This window comes from Drosophila gunungcola, unplaced genomic scaffold, assembly GCF_025200985.1.
Source record: "Drosophila gunungcola strain Sukarami unplaced genomic scaffold, Dgunungcola_SK_2 000128F, whole genome shotgun sequence".
NCBI classification, from domain to species: Eukaryota; Metazoa; Arthropoda; class Insecta; order Diptera; family Drosophilidae; genus Drosophila; species Drosophila gunungcola.
The window spans coordinates 4,061-24,383 of record NW_026453289.1 but is presented as its reverse complement, the minus strand read 5'-3'; the positions used below and the strand labels follow the sequence as shown (position 1 = coordinate 24,383).

Genomic DNA, 20,323 nt, shown 5'->3' with positions numbered 1-20,323 from the left:
TCTGTTACAAACATCTATACATTCATTTATTCTGTTTTAGGGACGACACACATACATTTGGACATCATCAGCATACAAGTGTACATTACATTCAGATAACGCATTGGGAGGGTCATTAACATATAAGGTAAACAATAAGGGACCAAGCACAGACCCTTGGGGTACACCATGATTAACATTTTCATATGAAGACGAAACGCTAGACAGTACAACAGATTGACGACGATTTTGTAGGTACAAAGACAGAAGTTTGACAGAAGATTTAGAAAACATAAACATATTACGTAGATTTGCACAAAGGACATTATGGTTTACTGTATCGAAGGTCTTAAAATAGTCCAGTAAAACTACGAGTGTAGCATTGTTTTCGTCTATTTGTTCCCTTATGTCGTCTGCAATTTTTAAAATAGCTGAGGTACAGTTTCTGTTTTTCCTAAAACCAGACTTATTATTAGTAAGCATTGCATTGTCGGGCATATTAATTTGATCAGCCATGGGATTCTCAAATATTTTTGACAGGTATGGTAAAATGGAGATGGGTCTGTACTCATTATTTGATTTAGGAATCGGAATTATATTTGGCGCTTTCCAACAGTCCGAATAAGCAGATTTTGTCAGTACAGTATTAAAGGTATAGGTTATATATGGCAGGATTTTTGGCAGCAGAATTTTTTATAAATTTAGGGTTTATATTGTCAGACCCAGAGGCGTCACTCATAATTCTTAGTATACTTTGAAGGACATCACACTGATTAACACACCTAAACCTAAATCTAATATCACAGACAGTTTCAGGTACAAATCGTGGGTTCAGATATTTATTTTCAGTGATTTCAGGTACTGTGCAGCTTAAGAACTTTTTATTTAGTTCATTTACATTCATGTCTTGTTCAAGTCTTGGTGTAACTTTGCATATTCCCAGGTTTTAATTATTTTCATGTCTGAGCAGTGGAAGATGCGTTGTTGAATTTATGGGAATAGAAATTTGTTTTGGCGGTGTCAGTAAGTTTGGTTACTTTTTTTCTCAATGACTTGAACACTGCGTAAGCTTGAGGTGTCCTGTACCTTCTCCACTTATTGTACGCCCCGTCATGCTGTAATATTGCGTCTTTGATGTTTCTTTGGAACCATGGTTCTTCAGAAAAGCGAATAACTTTGCTACGAACAGGTACGAGACAGTTATATAAATAACAAATATTGTTTTGAAAAAGGTTAACTTGTTCGTCCACTTCGGAAAGGGAATATATGTCATTCCAATTGCACAAATTAAAGGTGGAGTCCAAAAGGTCATAGCTGATATTTCTAAGGTCCCTAAAAACTATTGGATGGTCAATGTGTTGTAGGTCAAGTACGTAAGTCAAAAATATGAAGTCATGTTTTGAAAAGGATGGGCTATGTAGCTACTTTGTCGGTATCAGACACAAAAATAAATCTAAGAGCGAGTTGCGGGTTTTGGTAAAATGCGAAGGGGACACGAAGTTAACCAACTTCATCCCCAGCGATTTCATGTCCTCTGCAATGTGGGATTCGCTATTAAAATCGCCTGTTTAATTTAATGACCTCTGAATAATTTAATGACACGCCAGGAAGGATATTTAAAAATTGTTCATAGTCAATCCGGCAGTTAGGTCGGTATATACACCCAATTAGTAGGTCATCAGCATACCTTTGGCATCTAATTTCTATAAATAAGTATTCAATTGGTTGAGTGTTTACATAGAAACGTGGAACTTAACTTTTTACTCACTTATATTGCAACCCCACCCCCATGACTATCACATTCAACTAAAACATCACATAAATTAGGAACAAACCAAGTTTCAGCAACACATATAATATCGACGCTTGAATTGATAAAGAGGTATCTGAATTCTTCATTTTTTCGTGCGAGGCTTTGGGCATTTATATGACACACATTAAGACCCGCTCTCTTCTTTTCGAGAACCCTTAACATCGCATGGCTATTTGATCGATTTGGATTTATGTTTATGTTATTGCTGTCACCCATTTTAAATTATTTAATTGAAATATTAGATGCGCTCGCAGTCAACAAATATTTATGACATAAAGACACACCACACCAAGAAACAAAATAAATTAATGCGACTGATTCTAATCCTAAATAAATATCATAAAACTACTGACAGTTCGAACAGTTTCGCCTCCAGCTCTTGGACCCGCTGCATCAACATCCCCATCTCGCTCACCTCGCTCTCCAATTGAGTGACTCTCATTGAAAGTTTGTTGCAGTCAGCTGCTATTAACTTAAATTTTTCCTCCAGAGTGCCGGTTATACGTGGCTCACCATCACGGATCTTTCCTGCAAGACTTTCTTTTAGCTCGGAAAATCTGAGGTCGATCGTGTGAAGCAGTTGAACATCGGAGTAACGGGCTCCCTTCAAATCGGTGTGAGTTTCCTTTCTAAGTCGCTTTGCTGCCGAAGACATATTTGTGTTGGTGACGCTAGTTTTTCGGTTGAGTGTTTTGATGTATTGAGTGTTTTATCTCTGTATTCTTGTGTTATGCTATGCACTGTTTCTTTAATGGTTTGTTGTTGCAATTGTGGATTTATTAAGAAGCAATTTTATAGCTTAAAACCTATTTTTTCCGGTCAAAAAGATGTTTTATGTGTTTTACTCTTATTTATGCTGCTGCCGTAAGCAGTTTTTAATTTTTTTAAGCCACGTTTTTCGGTGTTTAAAGCGGAGCTTCACAGAAGTACGTTGTGTCGGTTTACATTTCATTAAATTTATTTGATTTATTTTCAGTTTTCATCACTTGCTGTACCAAACTCCTGAACACCGAGAAACTTACGTAATGTATGTGCATAAAAAGACGCTTAAACATAACTAAATAGTTATTTACATAAAAAAATCAATTTTATGATTAAAACAAAAGCATAACTATTTTATAATAGTGCCAATGAGCGACGAAGCTCAGCGATCCGAAGATACGGGTACTTCTCGTATATATCAACTCGATAGCGAAGTGCAAAAAACGTCTACCAACGTTATCTCGGCCCTACTGACGGTCGATAGCCAAAGAGCACGGTCTTGCTCCCCGTCTCTACTTACTCTAACACCGTCTTCTACGGCGTGGAGTTCTCAGTGTAAAACCCCCCACCATTAGACTCGACCTCTGGAGCACCAACAATATGCAGCGGTAAAACGTCTGCAATTTCACCAAAAGAAATAGCAACAACTACATCTACGGAAACGAATTTAACAACAGAGACAGAACTTCTCTTATTGCGAAACCGGATGCGAAGTCGGTGCCAAATTCAACGGGAAAAAAACTCTGACAGCTAAACAAAACCAAAACAATATTCAGCAATCGGGCCTGGCCATACAATCCGGCATGGATCGCTACATCCAAATTAAGCGTAAGCTTGGCCTGCAGACCAAAAATAAACCGTGTCCAAAACATGGATTTTTACAATTTACGTACTGTGGATCACGACTCGGGACTCCCTAAGGAAGGCAATCGTATAATGCAATCATCAAACTGAGCTACAAATTAGACTATGTTTCCCCTGGTAGCCCAACTTACTGGCCAGCAGACCCCAGAAAACGTAATATAAAAATCGCCAAAGCGCTTTCGGACCTTTCATCTAACCATTCGCCAGTGCTTATAACTCTTCTTCAAAGCCCAAAAACCACAGACCAACCCCACAGGCTGACATCGCACAGAAACAAATGGCTAAAATATAAAAAAAATGTAAGCTCTCACATTGAACTAACCGCGCAGCTCAACATCAAAGCGGACATCGACTGTACTACCGATGCTCTTGAAGATGTACTTGTGAAAGCAGCCACTATTTTTACACGACAAGGGAAGTTCCATTTCAACACAAATTACAAATTGTAAAGCTTGTACTGCAAAAGAAGCGACTGCGACGTGCTTGGAAACGAACAGATCGCCATCCTCAAAACAACGCCTTAAGAAAGCCCTTGTCCGGGCTGTGACCTTATAACCCAAAAAATGATAATTGAACTTCTAAACTCTGCTATCGAGGTAAACTCGTCAATGGGATAATACGTATCGGCAACTATCCCAGAAAATGGAAATCAATCTACTATCCTAATGATACCGAAACCGTCGTTGTTCAGACCAATTAGTTCATTATCGTGCCTGTCTAAACTATTGGTAAAATGCTTTTTAACACGCATAATTCCATATCTGGAAGCATACAACATCATCCTGGCACATCAATTTGGCTTCCGTCAAAATCATGGAACAATCGAAAAAGTTAACAGATTAACATCAGGGTAAACCAAACAAAGCAACAACTAGGCGAATTGACTCAAATCATTGAATAAAAGTAGGACTTTTCAGAAACCAGTTAATATGCGTGAAGTCTTAGCTGTTGATTGACTCACACGATTTCGCTACCCGCCACCGTACCATGTCTTTAACCTTGAAAGGATTATTAAAGAACCCAAATTGTAATTGATCAAATATTTACACTCCCAGGTCGGGAAAGTAAAGCAGCTACTCACTCAAAATGTTCGATTTAAGCATTGTTACTACAAATGATTTATTAAGTTGGCAACTAAACCATACAATTAATTGCGGTAAAGTTAAGGTTCTGCTTCATTATAGTTCTCTTGCTCATTAAATTCATTTTGTGTCTCTAACTATTTATCTATTTACTTATGAAATTTTTAACTTTAATAATATTACATTTTGATTTTGTTTTCGTTGATTGACTTTGCGCACAATATTGGATCAGTACGTAAACAAATACACCAGCTAAAAAGGCGTAGGAAATATATATATAGTGACATATACATAATCCCATATAACTCTTATGCACATGTCCACACGCCTAGACACACATACACCCTTAGTACCCAAATCAGCCGATATCTTATTGCAAATGTACCCAAGCCTTAGACTAAACATCCAAAACTAATCAGCCGATATCTAATTGCAAATGTACCCAAGCCTTAGACTAAACATCCAGAACGAATCAAATTACGTTATCAGTTCCCACACTTTCGGATCCCAATGGAAAATTACCATGCGAGCAAAACCCCAAGATTCTAGACTAAACAATCGGATTGAGTGGCTGGTGCATTATCAATCAACAATCCAAAGGGCAATTAGAAAACTCACTCAATTAACACCAACTCCACTCTTAAAAAGCTCTAAAGCTCAAAACCGAGGTATGATCGTCAAAGAAGTTTAAGTTAAGAAGCGAGTTCAGTTTGAGACCTAAAACAATTAGGACGTGTTCTTCCCAATATGAATAATTGTACTAGTTGATAAATAAAATTAAACAAAGTTTTTTTATGTAAAACTTATAGTACGAATATTTAATTGGCGCAGTCGGTAGGATTTCAAGTGAAAAAGTCAAAACGTCGGTTTAAACTAGTCTTAGGGATTATACTACACAACTAGTATATCCTGACCAGTACGAATAAATCAGAAATCGTTTAAAAACACAAGTGAAATCCGCAAAAGACTCTACGTGCAAATCGTCCCGTAAACCAGTGAAAAAATCCAATTCGGTCAATACCACTAAATTTAAAGTGAAATATTGAAAAACTTCATAAAAACATAAAAATCCAATTCGGTCAATCTCGCTTAAATAAATAATTTAAAGTGAAATATTGAAACTTTAACAAAACCAGAATGGCAAACCCAATCCAATTATCGGAGATCCATTTGAACCAACTAATTGGTCAAATTAAAGAGTTGCCATTCTTTGATGGCAATCCCGCCGACCTAGGTGGTTACATTGGGCGTGTCGAATACCTACTACAGCTATATCCAACTCAGGATGCCCGACAAGTTCACATAATTTATGGAGCCACCGAACGGACCATCGTGGACACCGCCAAAGCCGTCATTTCCGAGGAAAAACTGTGAATTGGTTGTCCACAAAAGCAGCCCTAATCCGAACATTCAAGGATCACAGACCTTATGAAGACCTCGTAGCTATCATCGATCAGACGACCTACAAAGGAAGCATCAGTAAGTTCGTAGACGAACTAAAAAAAATCTCTGCAAATATATTTAATAAGTTAGAATTAGAAACAGACCCCACAGACAAAACAATTTACACTGCAGCTTTGAATAAAACTATTAGAAATTGCATAGAAAGGAAACTTCCCGACAGATTATATAATGCTTTATCAAAAAGGGATATTTCCACCATTAATTATTTGAAAGAAACAGCAATGGTGTTAGGACATTGGGATGGGGATCCTTTTGAAAGCTATAGACCTGTGCGTCAGATAGTCGTAGGAATTCCGGAAATTCTCACCAAAATTACTACTATCAAAAACACAACGCCAATTTCTACCCAAGACACAGTAACAATTATAATCATTTCAATTCAAACTCAAATTCAAATTCAAATTCAAATACAAATTCAAATTCAACCAAAGCTCAGTCTTCGTCAAACCAAAATCGCATTCAACAAGAATTTAGAAATTCTCTAGCCCAAGGTAGAGCCCAAAACTAATTAAATTTCCAAGCTTCAACATCAAACCATTCTCCGTTAAAAAGACAAAGAGAAAGTGAGACTACACAAAATAGAATGGATGTAAATTTTCAGCAAACAGCCTCGGAACACGAAAATACTACCCTTATGTTAGAGTAATCATAAAGGGCAAAATTCTTAAAGCCATGGTTGACACGGGTTTATCCATTAATGTAATAAGGGAAAATTTTGGGAACCTCGAAGTCAACGATGAAAATTTAAAAGTTTATACTATAAACGGATCGATGGAATTAAATAAAAGCGTTATGATAAAACCAAGTAAAGTTTGCCCAGTAGAACAAAAATTCTATTTACATAAATTTTCAGACAATTATGATGTTCTAATGGGAAGGGATTATCTTAAAGGTTGTAAAGCTAAAATTAATTTTGAAGATGGAACAGTAACTTTAGGTGAAGATAAATTAACAGTCATGTATGGTGACGATGATAAAAAGGATAAGACCGCAATAAAATGCCTTAATCCTATATCATCAGAAAAGAAAGGTGAAAAAGATAAGACCGCCGTAAAACGCCTTAATCTCAAATCACCAAAGAAGGAAAAGATTGAAGAGGATGAGACCGCAGTAAAATGCCTCAATCCACCCTCATCTGAGGATCAATCTTTTACTTTCGCCATTGAAAACGAACTTCGGGAATGCAATGAATTTAGATTAGAGCATTTAAACAAAGAGGAAAAAGAATGTTTGAAAAAAGTCTTATTTGAATATAATGACATTCAGTACAAAGAAGGTGAAAATCTGACTTTCACAAGTACCATCAAACATTCTATCCAAACCAAACATGAAGACCCTATTTATAAGAAACCTTATAAGTACCCTCAATCATTCGATGATGAAGTCAATAAACAAATGAACGAAATGATAGATCAGGGAATAATTCGTAGATCGAAATCTCCTTACTGTTCACCCATCTGGATGGTTCCTAAGAAAGCTGACGCTTCAGGGAAACCAAAGTTCAGAGTAGAAATAGACTACAGAAGTTTAAATGAAATAACAATTAATGACAAGTTCCCAATACCCTGAATGGATGAAATATTAGATAAATTGGGAAGATGTCAATATTTCACTACAATTAATTTAGCTAAAGGATTCCATCAAATTCAAATGGACCCTGAATCAATTGCCAAAACAGCATTCTCCACAAAGAATGGTCATTACGAATATACACGTATGCCATTCGGACTTAAAAACGCACCCGCCACCTTCCAAAGATGTATGAACAATTTACTAGAAGACTTAATTTATAGGGATTGTTTAGTTTACTTAGATGATATAATAATTTTTTCCTCTTCATTGGAAGAACATATTTTATCATTGAGAAAAGTATTTAGAAGACTTCGGAATGCAAATTTAAAATTACAACTAGATAAATGCGAGTATTTGAGAAAGGAAACAGAATTTCTAGGTCACGTAGTCACCACAACAGGCATAAAACCAATCCCAAAAAGATTAGTGCAATTATAAATTTTCCTATACCAAAAACGCCAAAAGAAATAAATCATTTTTAGGACTATGTGGATTCTATAGGAAATTTATACCAAACTTTGCAAACGTAGTTAAACCCATGACCATGAAATTGAAAAAAGGTGCCACAATAAACATTAAAGAAAAATCATACATTGATGCATTTGAAAAAATGAAAGTTTTAATCACCTCTGACCCCATATTAATTTATCCCGACTTTGATAAAAAATTTTCTTTAACGACAGACGCTAGCAACATAGCTATAGGAGCAGTTCTATCACAAAACCATAAACCAATATGTTAAGCTAGCCGAACATTAAATGAACATGAAATTAATTATTCACAATAGAAAAGGAACTTTTAGCAATTGTATGGGCCACGAAATATTTCAGATCATATCTTTACGGCAGACCTTTTGAAATCTTAAGTGATCATAAACCTTTAGTTTGGTTAAACAATATAAAAGAACCAAATATGAAACTACAAGATGGAAAATTAAATATAATGAATTCGATTATCAGATAAAATATTTACCAGGAAAAGAAAATTATGTTGCCGACGCACTATCAAGGGTTAAAATAGAAGAAAATATGTTCGAAGACATCCCCGAAGAAAATTTATTAGGAGAAGCTGCAAATAGCATAGATGCAACGGTGCATAGCGCAAATGAAGATAATCAGAATTACATTGCAGTCACAGAAAGACCAATCAACTATTATTCTCGACAGATCGAATTTATTAAGGGAAATGAAGATATTAGAGATATACAACATTATTTTCATAAACTAAAAATCAAAATAACTTACATAAACATGTCAAACACTTTCGCAAAAGATTTCATCAAGGAATATTTGTGTACAAAAAAGAGTGCATTATACTTTCATGATGATTCAGATTTTCTCATATTCCAACAAGCATATCTAGAAATAATCATTCCAAATCATTTAACAAAGTAGTAAGATGCACGAAAAAATTTAGAAGATATCCTCACTTATGCAGAATTCAAAGAAAAAGCCTTACACAATTGGTTAAATTCAGAAGGAGTACAAATTCAAGTAACTACGAGCAAAAACGGTATATCTGATATAGAAAGGTTCCATAAAACAGTAAACGAAAATTTAAGGATAATAGGAAACGAAACAGACATAGAAAACAAGTATACATAGAAAACAGGAAGTTTGAGGAAAATAGTCGATAAACTTTTGAAGAAACTAATAGAGGTAGAAAGATAACTCATTATAAATCAAAGTTTAAAAAGAAAAATAAAATTAATAAAAGTAAATACGATAATTCTAGGGAAGCGGAAGGAAACCAAAGTGCACAACAAACTGTTTAAGATTATTACTCTGTCGATAATTTTATTGACTATAACTAAAATGGCAATGGGACAAAACATTGAGATAAATCAGTCTAAAGCCCAAAATGTTACCTTGTATTCTGTCCGCGCCAAGGAGGGGCCACTGTCCAAATTATTCGTTAACAGTAGAGAGCAGTTATGTCCAGATGAACTCTCATCTCGCTCTCGGTCTGTTAACAGTTTCCCCCCCCCCGGCTCTCCTAGCATTAGATTTAAGTAGAGTTAAGGAGTTATAATTTCGAAGCCACTAAGTGAAGTTGTGCAAGTTATGTGAAATAAGTTATATTGAAATAAAAATCAAAGTGAATAAAAAGGAACCCAACGAGTCGCCATTTCCTTCATCACCTCCAAGGGCAGAAATCCGCCACCCCCCAGCTTTTCATTTTTTGGTTCTTCGGCCGGATCGATCTGCAATTCCCAGCGGCACCGGTGGATTTTCTTCAATTTTAAGAACAAAAGATAAGTACGATTTTTACTATTTCCAACCGATCGCCATTTTGCGACTCCACGGTTTTCTTTTTTTCCATTTCCATTTTTTTATCCACATACAAATGTACATTCCACATACGTACATTCCAAAATATATTCACATACGTACGTTCCAGAAACATATTTACATACGTACATTTCCGAAAATATATTCACTTACGTACATTCCAGAAAATTATTCACATACGTACATAATTTAAAATAATAATTTTACATATCCACATTTGCATATTCGTGAAACATATACATATACGAAAATAAATACAATACAGTCCACAAACAACAAACATTTCCAGCAAACATCCCAGCCATCCCAGTTTATGTGTGTTAACAAATAAACGCAAAGTGATCACACATATTTCAAATTAATTTTATCTTTGTCAAGTATTTGTTTACATAAACAACATCAAACAAGTGTATGTGAGAAATAACCAGACATATCAAGAGGGCTACGCACGACACGACGGAGCAGCAAATAAATTTAATAACGAAATACTCCAGCTCCACCTGCGTTTTTTTTGTAAAGTTATTTCCTTATACATATATACATATATACATATATATCCCAAGCTTGAGCAACCAATTCCACTTGGGACAGTGGAAACATTCAACAGGTTTATTGTTGCATTCCATTCATTCCGTCAAAGCTTGAGCGACCAAATCCACTTGGGACAGTGGAAATATTCAAAAGGGTTATTGTTACATTCCATTCATTTCGTCACATATAAAACGCGATATATTGGCATATATTAATATTATTGATTATTATTTATAAACATCAGTGCGCCATTCCATACAAAAAAAAAATAATAAATAACTCAAGCAATAATAAACAACTCAAGTAACCTGAGGGCAAACAAAGCATAATTAAACAATAAATACGACATTATATATATAAATAATACACCTTAAAAATTGTTTTGTTGTGTTCCAACTAACATTGTTTATTAATTTTTTCCTATCGAGTTACCAAGTAGTCATTGGCAAATCCCACAGCAGCGTGACTATTCTGGATATATACAATTTATCTTTTTTGATATATTTCCTATATGCTTTGTTCCAAAAAAATTGCCATTCATTCCATTCCATAAATTCCAGGTTTTTTATTTACTGCTTATTAAACCAATTAATAGTAAAAATAATTTTGGCATCAAGATCAATACGAGTCCATTGATTTTAATATAAAATTGATTTTTTATTTTACTGCGAATAGAGGCAATTTCCTGATCCTTATTCTAGCATGCCCATAGGGGATAAGAAAAATTTGAAGACAACCCCGCGGGTAAGCTTAGAGCGACCACGATCAGCGTCCCCTCGTGTGTCTCAGGGTAAACAAGAACCCAAAGCGTTGATTTCCAACGCAAAAAGCGACAGCTCCTTAAACGCTCCTGTAGTTCCACAAATTTATTTCGATCTCTGACCGTCTGAGCACATTTGAAGCCAGAATAAACGTTTCAGGGGCTTCAGATCCTTCGGTCCACACGTGCCAAGTTCGACGTGATCAAATCAAGGCATTATGGGACAGGGTAGAGAACGAGTACGAAGTATGTTCAGACGCAATTCTTGCGGGGGGCGGGGAGGCGCATGCAATGTTAGAACTTCTGCAAGCCAAATATGAGCATTGCTATGAAGTTTACGAATCCTGTACCGCGAAACTGAACAAATTGAGCGAGTGAAATCTCAAACGGCCAACGCCAATTCCAACACCCTGCCCATTCCGTTTTCGTCCGGTTGCCGACTACCGCCATGCGACACTGAGGTTTTCGAAGGAGACTATTTGAAATGGCCAACATTTAGGGATCTTTTTACCGCAGTTTATGTCAACAATCCTAGGTTGACATCGGTCGAAAAACTTTTCCATCTCAACGCTAAAACTAGCGGCGAGGCTAAGGCAATCGTATCCAAATCCCCTCTTACAAATGAGGGTTTCAATTCAGCTTGGGAAGCACTTCGAGACCGTTTCGAAAATAAGAGACTGCTAGTAAATAGCCAACTCAAACTGCTTTTTAATTTGGGTTCCGTAAATACCGAATCTGGCCAGGCACTGAAAGACCTACAGAGCACAATCCAAGGGTGTTTGATAGCGCTGGCTCATTCCAACATTTCCACAGAGAACTGGGACTGTCTCCTGGTATTCCTGTGCGCCAGTAGATTGCCGAAACTGACCCTTTCCTTATGGGAGCAGTCCCTTTCATCCAAGTCCGACATTCCGACCTGGGATGAAATGAACACGTTTCTTAGCGAACGATACCGAACGCTAGAGGCGATTGAGGATATGAAACCCAGCCACAGCAATCACTCTACCGCTAAGAGTCAACCCGTTCCCAGGAAGCTCAACTCTTTCGAAGCCAAGGTAGTTACTAAACCAAAGAATTGCGACCTGTGCTCAAAAGAAAGTCATCCAGTGCGCTTATGCAGCGCTTTCTCCAGATGTCTGTGGATGCGCGAACAATCTACATCAAAAAAAAACAGCTTTGCCTAAATTGCTTCGCAAGAGGACACCAGCTACGTGACTGTACTAGCACTCACAGCTGTTTCACATGCCGAGCTCGGCATCATACACTGTTGCATAAAGGCAACCCCATTTCCCGTGGGTCAACTTCCGCAAGTAGTTCGTCTGCAAGCCCTCAAAACCCAGCGGTGCAAGGGGCCGCCACCGGTCTAGAAAATCCGCCCAGTGTGCAGAACTATTTCGCAACCGGTGCTAGAGCGGTTTTGCTAGGCACGGCCATTATTGATATATGCCACTTGGGAACGAACTACAGGGCTCGTGCTCTAATAGACTCGGGTTCTGAGGCAACGTTTATTTTGGAACGCCTGTTCAATCTGATTAAGCTGCCATTCCGCCTTATCCAAGCCCAAGTTTCGGGCTTAAATCAAACCGTTTCCGCTCAGGCGACCAAGCTCTGCCATTTTTCTATTCGAGCCCCTAATAAGCCAGGCCTTCAGCTAGAAACCACAGCTTACGTCTTGCCCGAACTGGCTGGAATGCTTCCGTCGTACCCAATTCCACGAGATGCGCTGGTTGATTTACCGGCCATCCCCCTGGCAGACCCAACATTTTTAGAGAGTTCCCAGATAGATGTTCTGATCGGAGCCGACATTTTACCGTCCGTGTTGCTGAGCGGCACGCGCACCAACATTTGCGGCTCTCTGCTAGGACAGGAGACTATTTTCGGCTGGGTGCTTACCGGCCCAGTGTCCAGTGCATCAGTCCAAAAGCGGGTAGCAGCTTTCACGACCCAGATAACCGAAACAAGTGACAGGGTCTTAGAAAAACTTCTCACTAAGTTTTGGGAGGTGGAGAATATACCAACAAGGAGGGTAAAGGAATCCGATTCCTATTGCGAGAGCAATTTTCTCCAAACCACCACTAGAGACGCAAGCGGGAAATACGTGGTAACGTTACCGTTTCGCGAACCCGAAAATTTCGGATCCAAATTGGGGCACTCGCGATCCATTGCCCTAGCTCAGCTTCTTAGGAACGAAAACCGTTTAAAAAGAGACTTTCCACTAAAAGAGCAATATGACTCAGTCATTCAAGAGTATTTGGATCTGGGTCATATGAGAGAAGTTCCCCCGTCTTACGATACTCCAAACTATTATCTTCCACACCATGCTGTGATCAAACCCGAGAGCACCACCACCAAACTACGCGTGGTATTCAATGCTTCTAGCCCTTCAGCAAATGGACAAGCTTGAACGATATTCTTCATGCTGGTCCAGTCCTACAATCTGATTTAACCATTCAGATCTTGAAGTGGCGTTATTTCCAGTACGTGTTCAGTGCAGACATTACAAAAATGTACCGTCAAATCTGGGTCGATCCCAAGCACACGCCGTTCCAAAGAATCTTATTCCGAAACAAAGAAGGAGAAGTAAGCGATTTCGAACTAAAAACCGTCACCTTTGGTGTCAACTGTGCACCGTTTCTGGCACTTCGCGTACTCCAACAATTGGCAGACGACGTAGAAACGGAGTTTCCTAAAGCAACCAATATTATTCGGCATTTTATGTACGTAGACGATGTTCTGGCAGGGGCCAATTGCATACAAGAGGCTCGACTTGCTATCAGCGAGCTTTGCCACGCTTTTAACCTTGCCGGGTTCCCGTTGAGAAAGTGGACAGCGAATCAGAATAGCATACTCGAAGCTATCCCTAACGAACACCTACTCCACGATGACTTTCGCGATCTCAATTCCGAAAGCACTACCAAAACACTTGGGGTTCGGTGGAATGCGACCTCGGACGAGTTCTATTTTGTTCCACCGCTAGTTTCGATTGAATCTACGTATACGAAGAGAGAGGTTCTTTCCCAGACCGCGAAACTTTTTGACCCCGCGGGATGGCTGTCCCCGTTTATTGTCCGCTCAAAAATCTTTATGCAAGAAATTTGGTTGCAACAGTTGGGCTGGGATGAAAATATCCCCACAGAAATGAATCAAAGATGGCAAGAGTTTTTGCGCAGCTATTCCGAGCTCAAGCAAATCCGTATTCCTAGGTGGGTTGGGTTCCAGCCAGAGGTGAAAGTCGAGCATCATGGGTTTTGTGATGCGTCGCAGAAGGCATATGGGGCCGCAATATACTTGCGGGTTGAAGTAGGACATAATATTATGACACATCTGCTTACCGCCAAGACCCGAGTCGCACCTGTTAAAACGGTGTCCCTTCCACGGCTCGAACTGTGTGGGGCCTTGTTGTTGTCAGAAATGATCGCAGCTATCCTTCCGAATATGCAAATTTCCAATTCCGACATTTTCTGCTGGACTGATTCCACCATCGTCCTCGCATGGTTGAACAAACCGGCATGCCAATGGGCCACGTTTGTAGCCAACCGAGTGACCAGGATTACTCAGGTGACGAGCGCTGAGCATTGGGCGCATGTGCGATCTGAACACAATCCCGCGGACCTAGCCAGCCGAGGAGTTTCGCTGCAGGATCTGGTTCACAGCCAACTCTGGTGGAAAGGACCGGACCGGTTACAACAGCCAAAAGGACAGTGGCCAACACAGGGGCTTGCGACTCCAGTTACAGACTTAGAGCAGCGTGCTGTAAAGGTCAATTTCGCAAAGGCCCTATCCGACGATTTTCTGGAACGATTCTCCAAATTGGACAAGGCTCTGCGGGTCCTTGCGTACGTGTTACGGTTCACTCAACGCTGCCGCAAGATGCCGAGGGGCCCAGCTGACCGGCCTACAAAGGAGGAGGTCCGAGAAGCTGAAAGAGCCCTTATTCTATATGCTCAACGTGAGGAATATACCCAAGAGCTTAAATTCCTAAACGATAAGTGTCCAATTCCAGTGTCCAGCCCGATAGCCAACCTGTTTCCATTCCTAGACCAGCACGGCCTTTTAAGAGCATGTGGTCGCATTACTGCCTCAACAGCACTTCAGTATGACGAGCGCCATCCTATTATACTGCCATATAACTGTAGGCTTTCTCGTCTGCTCGTCCTTTTTTCACACCAGATTTCCCTGCATGGCGGCAACCAACTAGTGGTACGCCTCATTCGATCGAAGTATTGGATTCCTAAACTCAAGAATCTGGTAAAAGCTGTGCTAAACTCCTGTAAGGTGTGTACTATTTACAAGAAGAAATTACAGACGCAATTAATGGGCGATCTTCCGACCGATCGAGTTTCCTTTTCCAGGCCTTTTACATATACTGGCATTGATTATGCAGGCCCATTTGAAATAAAAAACTATACAGGCAGAGCATGCCTCATTACCAAGGGATATGTTTGCGTGTTTGTATGTTTCTCCACAAAGGCGATCCATTTAGAGCCTACCTCCGACCTCACAACCGAGAAGTTCCTCGCAGCCTTTGCCCGATTCGTAGCGAGGAGGGGTTGTCCTCAGCGGGTTCATTCGGATAATGGCAAAACCTTTGTGGGGGCAGCGACTCTACTTTCGCGTGATTTTATGCAAGCGATCAAGGAGTCTGTGACTGATGCCTATAGCCATCAGGGACTTTTGTGGCGTTTCATTCCACCAGGAGCTCCACATATGGGAGGACTCTGGGAGGCTGGAGTGAAAAGCTTTAAAACACTTTTCTACAAGTCGACGTCAAGTCGGAAGTATACGTTTGAAGAGCTCTCTACCTTCTTGCCAAAGTTGAAGCGTGCATTAACTCCAGGCCACTGTCTCCCATGTCCGAAAATCCTTCTGATTTGTTGGCGTTAACGCCAGGCCACTTTCTGATTGGGGGTCCGTTGCTTTCCACAGCTGAACCCGAAATTAAGGGCGATGCTAAGTCGATTATAAATCGCTGGCAACATTTAAAGGCCCTGCATCAGCAGTTCAGTGCGCGATGGAAGAGGAATATTTAAAGGAACTGCACAAGCGCAATAAGTGGCAGAATCCGTCCAAAGATATACAAGTCGATGATATGGTGGTAGTCAAAGAAGACAATATGCCATCAAACGACTGGCGGCTCGGCAGAGTTGTATCTGTCTTTCCAGGGGCCGATAGTAGAGTTCGCGTAGTAGAAATCCGTACCGCTCGAGGAATTATTAAACGTCCCGTCCATAAGCTAGTACTTCTTCCTATGGAGGCCAAGGCAGCCTCAGTACTTCCAAAATAGTGCCTTCTGTCCTCATGCTCCAAAATTCGTTCACGATTGACACTAAATGTACTTATCATTTATTTTTTTTATATATTAAAGCATTAAAACCATGGCTCCACGACCTCGCAGCGCCCAAACTCTGGACGACAGACGTTCCCGAGGTACTCGATCCTACCGCTGCCGAGTCTGTCGGGGAATCCATCCGCTACGGAAATGAGGCTCAGTACTGAAAAGCGGCTACGCGCCGTTATCATTAACAATACTGCGCTAATTGCCTGGCACATCAGCACTCCGAAGAAGTATGTCGCAGCGGAGACACGTGCAAAAAATGTGGGCAGGACCACCACACGTTGCTCCATATGCGCGAGTCTTCCAGTTCGCGACGCCAGACAATTTCTCCAGTGCGACCATCGGTAACTGCATCACGACCATCAGCTTCCGGCTCACGCTCTCGGGGTCCAACACCCAGCTCGCGGAATCGTTCCCAGCATTCCGACCAGGCCGAAGCGCCAACTGTAGCTCCATCTGTGGCGTCTCTGTTGCAGCATCGGAGTGTGCAAATCATCCCGACGGCCATCGTGGTTCTCGACACAGGAACCAATAAATACGAGACGGGTGCCCTGATCGACCCGTGCTCCCCGGTGAGCACCATTGATAGATCGCTCGCTGCGGCGTTCCGGCTCCCCACGACAAGCGTCGGAGACGAGACGGTCTGTTCGGCGACGATAAGGTCTCGAACAGGCACCTTCAAAATCGACGTGGTGCTCAAGGTCAGCCCCAACTTCTCCACTCGCACTCCAATCCGTGCACTAGCCGACGATGTTCGCGCTAGGTTTAATGATATCCGTCTTGCTGATGAACAGTTTCATCGCCCGGCGACGATATCCCTGGTATTGGGCTCTGACGTCTATCGTGACGTCATCCAACCCGGGTTCCTAAATCTGGATGAGGGGCTGCCTGTCGCACAAAGCACTGTGTTCGGCTGGATTGTCTCGGGATCCTGTAGACAATCTTAAGGCGCCAGACGTGTGGAAAACTTGGTTGCTACGTTTGCCGTCGCAAGGGGGGGAGAATGTCCGCGCCAAGAAGGGGCCACTGTCCAAATTATTCGTTAACAGTCGAGAGCAGTTATGTCCAGATGAACTCTCATCTCGCTCTCGGTCTGTTAACAGTCTCCACCCCCGCTCTCCTAGCATTAGATTTAAGTAGAGTTAAGGAGTTATAATTTCGAAGCCACTAAGTGAAGTTGTGCAAGTTATGTGAAATAAGTTATATTGAAATAAAAATCAAAGTGAATAAAAAGGAACCCAACGAGTCGCCATTTCCTTCATCACCTCCAAGGGCAGAAATCCGCCACCCCCCCAGCTTTTCATATTCAAAACCGGGTCAATAGATATTCCAACCAATTTTGAATATCATTATCTAAGCATAAACATAACCAAAACTGAGCAAATATTTGAAAGCCTTTTAAAAGAAGCAAATGAATTTAATGACATTTTACAAATTCGTTATTTAGCAGCAAAACTTAAAAGAGAAATAAATGGAATTAAACTAGCCAAACGTAACAAACGAGGATTATTTAATATTATTGGCACAACTTACAAATATTTATTCGGAACATTAGATCAAGATGATAAGGAAGAGTAAGAGCAGAAAATAATTAACCTATCAAAAAATATCATACAAAACATGGATTTAAATATGATTATTGATGTAATAAATAATGGCATTGAAGTTATTAATAAGTTAAAAGAAGATGATGAAAGGGAGCAACAAGCTAGTGTTTTAATATTTAACTTACAACATTTTACGGAATACATAGAGGATATTGAGTTGGGAATGCAGTTGACGAGACTTGGTATATTTAATCCAAAATTATTAAAACATGATGATTTAACAAGAATAAGTTCTGAGAAATTGTTGAAAATTAAAACTTCCACTTGGCTAAAACAGACACAAACGCAATTTTGATAATTTCCCACATTCCTACAGAAATCATAAAAGCACCAATTTTTGAAATAATTCCGTATCCAGATGATAATAATACTATTCTAACAGAAAATATATTTGATAAGTATTACCTTCATGAAGAAAAAGTATTTAATAAAGAAACAGGAAAAGTAGTATTCAATGAAAGTATAAATGGAATAATCAAACAAGAATCCACAAGCTGTAAATATACCAAAACACATAAAAATTTCCATATTAATTATGTTGAACCAAATATTTTATTGACATGGAATATCCCTAAAACATTTTTAAATCCAAATTGCATTAATAAAGAAATTTCTATATTTTGTAATATTTTTATTAAAATTCTTAATTCTTTCAAATACCAATTTAGAATATACACAAAGCATTTATATAAACAATAATGTAACAAAATGAGAACCGCTGTCATATATCCAAACAAAAGAAATTATAAAAGCACATACAAAATATAATAATGTGTTTCAAATAATAACAGCAACTACTTTTGTAATTACAATCATAAGCATATTATTGTATCTATTCTATAAGTTTAAGAACATACCAAGAAAATTAATTGTAAAATATGTAAAACCAAAGGAAGAAAAACCAAAAAGTACAGAAATTGTAAACGATCTACCAAACTCAGTTAAGATAGAAGAAAATATAATGTTATATCCAACCCTTTCCACTCGAGGACAGGCCAAATTCAAAGTATGGGGGAGTGACATATCCATAATCCCATATAACTCTTATGCACATGTCCACACGCCTACACACACATACACCCTTAGTACCCAAATCAGCCGATATCTAATTGCAAATGTACCCAAGCCTTAGACTAAACATCCAAAACGAATCAGCCGATATCTAATTGCAAATGTACCCAAGCCTTAGACTAAACATCCAGAACGAATCAAATTACGTTATCAGTTCGTTCCCACACTTTCGGATCCCAATGGAAAATTACCATGCGAGCAAAACCCCAAGATTCTAGACTAAACAATCGGATTGAGTGGCTGGTGCATTATCAATCAACAATCCAAAGGGCAATTAGAAAACTCACTCAATTAACACCAACTCCACTCTTAGAAAGCTCTAAAGCTCAAAACCGAGGTATGATCGTCAAAGCAGTTTAAGTAAAGAAGCGAGTTCAGTTTGAGACCTAAAACAATTAGGACGTGTTCTTCCAAATAATAATAATTGTACTAGTTGATAAATAAAATTAAATAAAGTTTTTTTTTGTAAAACTTATAGTACGAATATTTAATTATATATATATGCAAAAATGTATAAGATTAATGATTACCACAAAACATTTTCCTTTTTTAAAAATAATGCAAACACAACGCAGACGTGTTAACAGAATTACAAGTGAATAATCAAAACACAAGAAAAATCGCTATAAACGTAACTGACTGCGCGATAACGGCATCATCGATGGTGTATCAGCATAACACGGACATAACTAATAGTTGGATTAAGCTAAAATTCTTTTGGTACAATTACCCGCGTCCTCATTGAAGGCCTTAAGAATACATGGATGACGACTTGATTACTCCCTTGCTTTAGTGTATGGGGAGGAAGTTTTATTTTACTTAATGAAAATGATTATATCCGGAAATTTGTGTACGCATTGTTTCCTTTGTTTTGATAGAGTTATGGCATCGCTTGCACACTTCCAGCCAGTATTGTGTGTTTCCGTAACTAATCTGCGAGTGAATTCGCAAAGCTGGAAAATGTATTGGTTTTCGTTCTGGCTAAGACACAGTCCGGTCTGGCCATAAACGATCGCGTAGGCTTATATGCACATATGGCTTAGGTATCTAAATGTGGAGGTTTTAATCCGAGCGCATTAGCTGGGTTGGGGCTGGAAACTTATCGGTCTCTATATGGCGGCGCTAGTTTTCCAAAACCGCCCGGACATGTTTCGTCCCTCGTCGAAGCTTATAGTGATTCTGTTTCTTTGCT

At 39.3% G+C, this 20,323-nt stretch overlaps 1 pseudogene; it reads left to right on the top strand.

Annotated features, from left to right (window-relative positions):
- The first annotated feature begins 9,833 nt into the window (after positions 1 to 9,833).
- On the top strand, positions 9,834 to 17,605 carry LOC128265523 (uncharacterized; annotated as a pseudogene).
- The last annotated feature ends 2,718 nt before the right edge of the window (positions 17,606 to 20,323 follow it).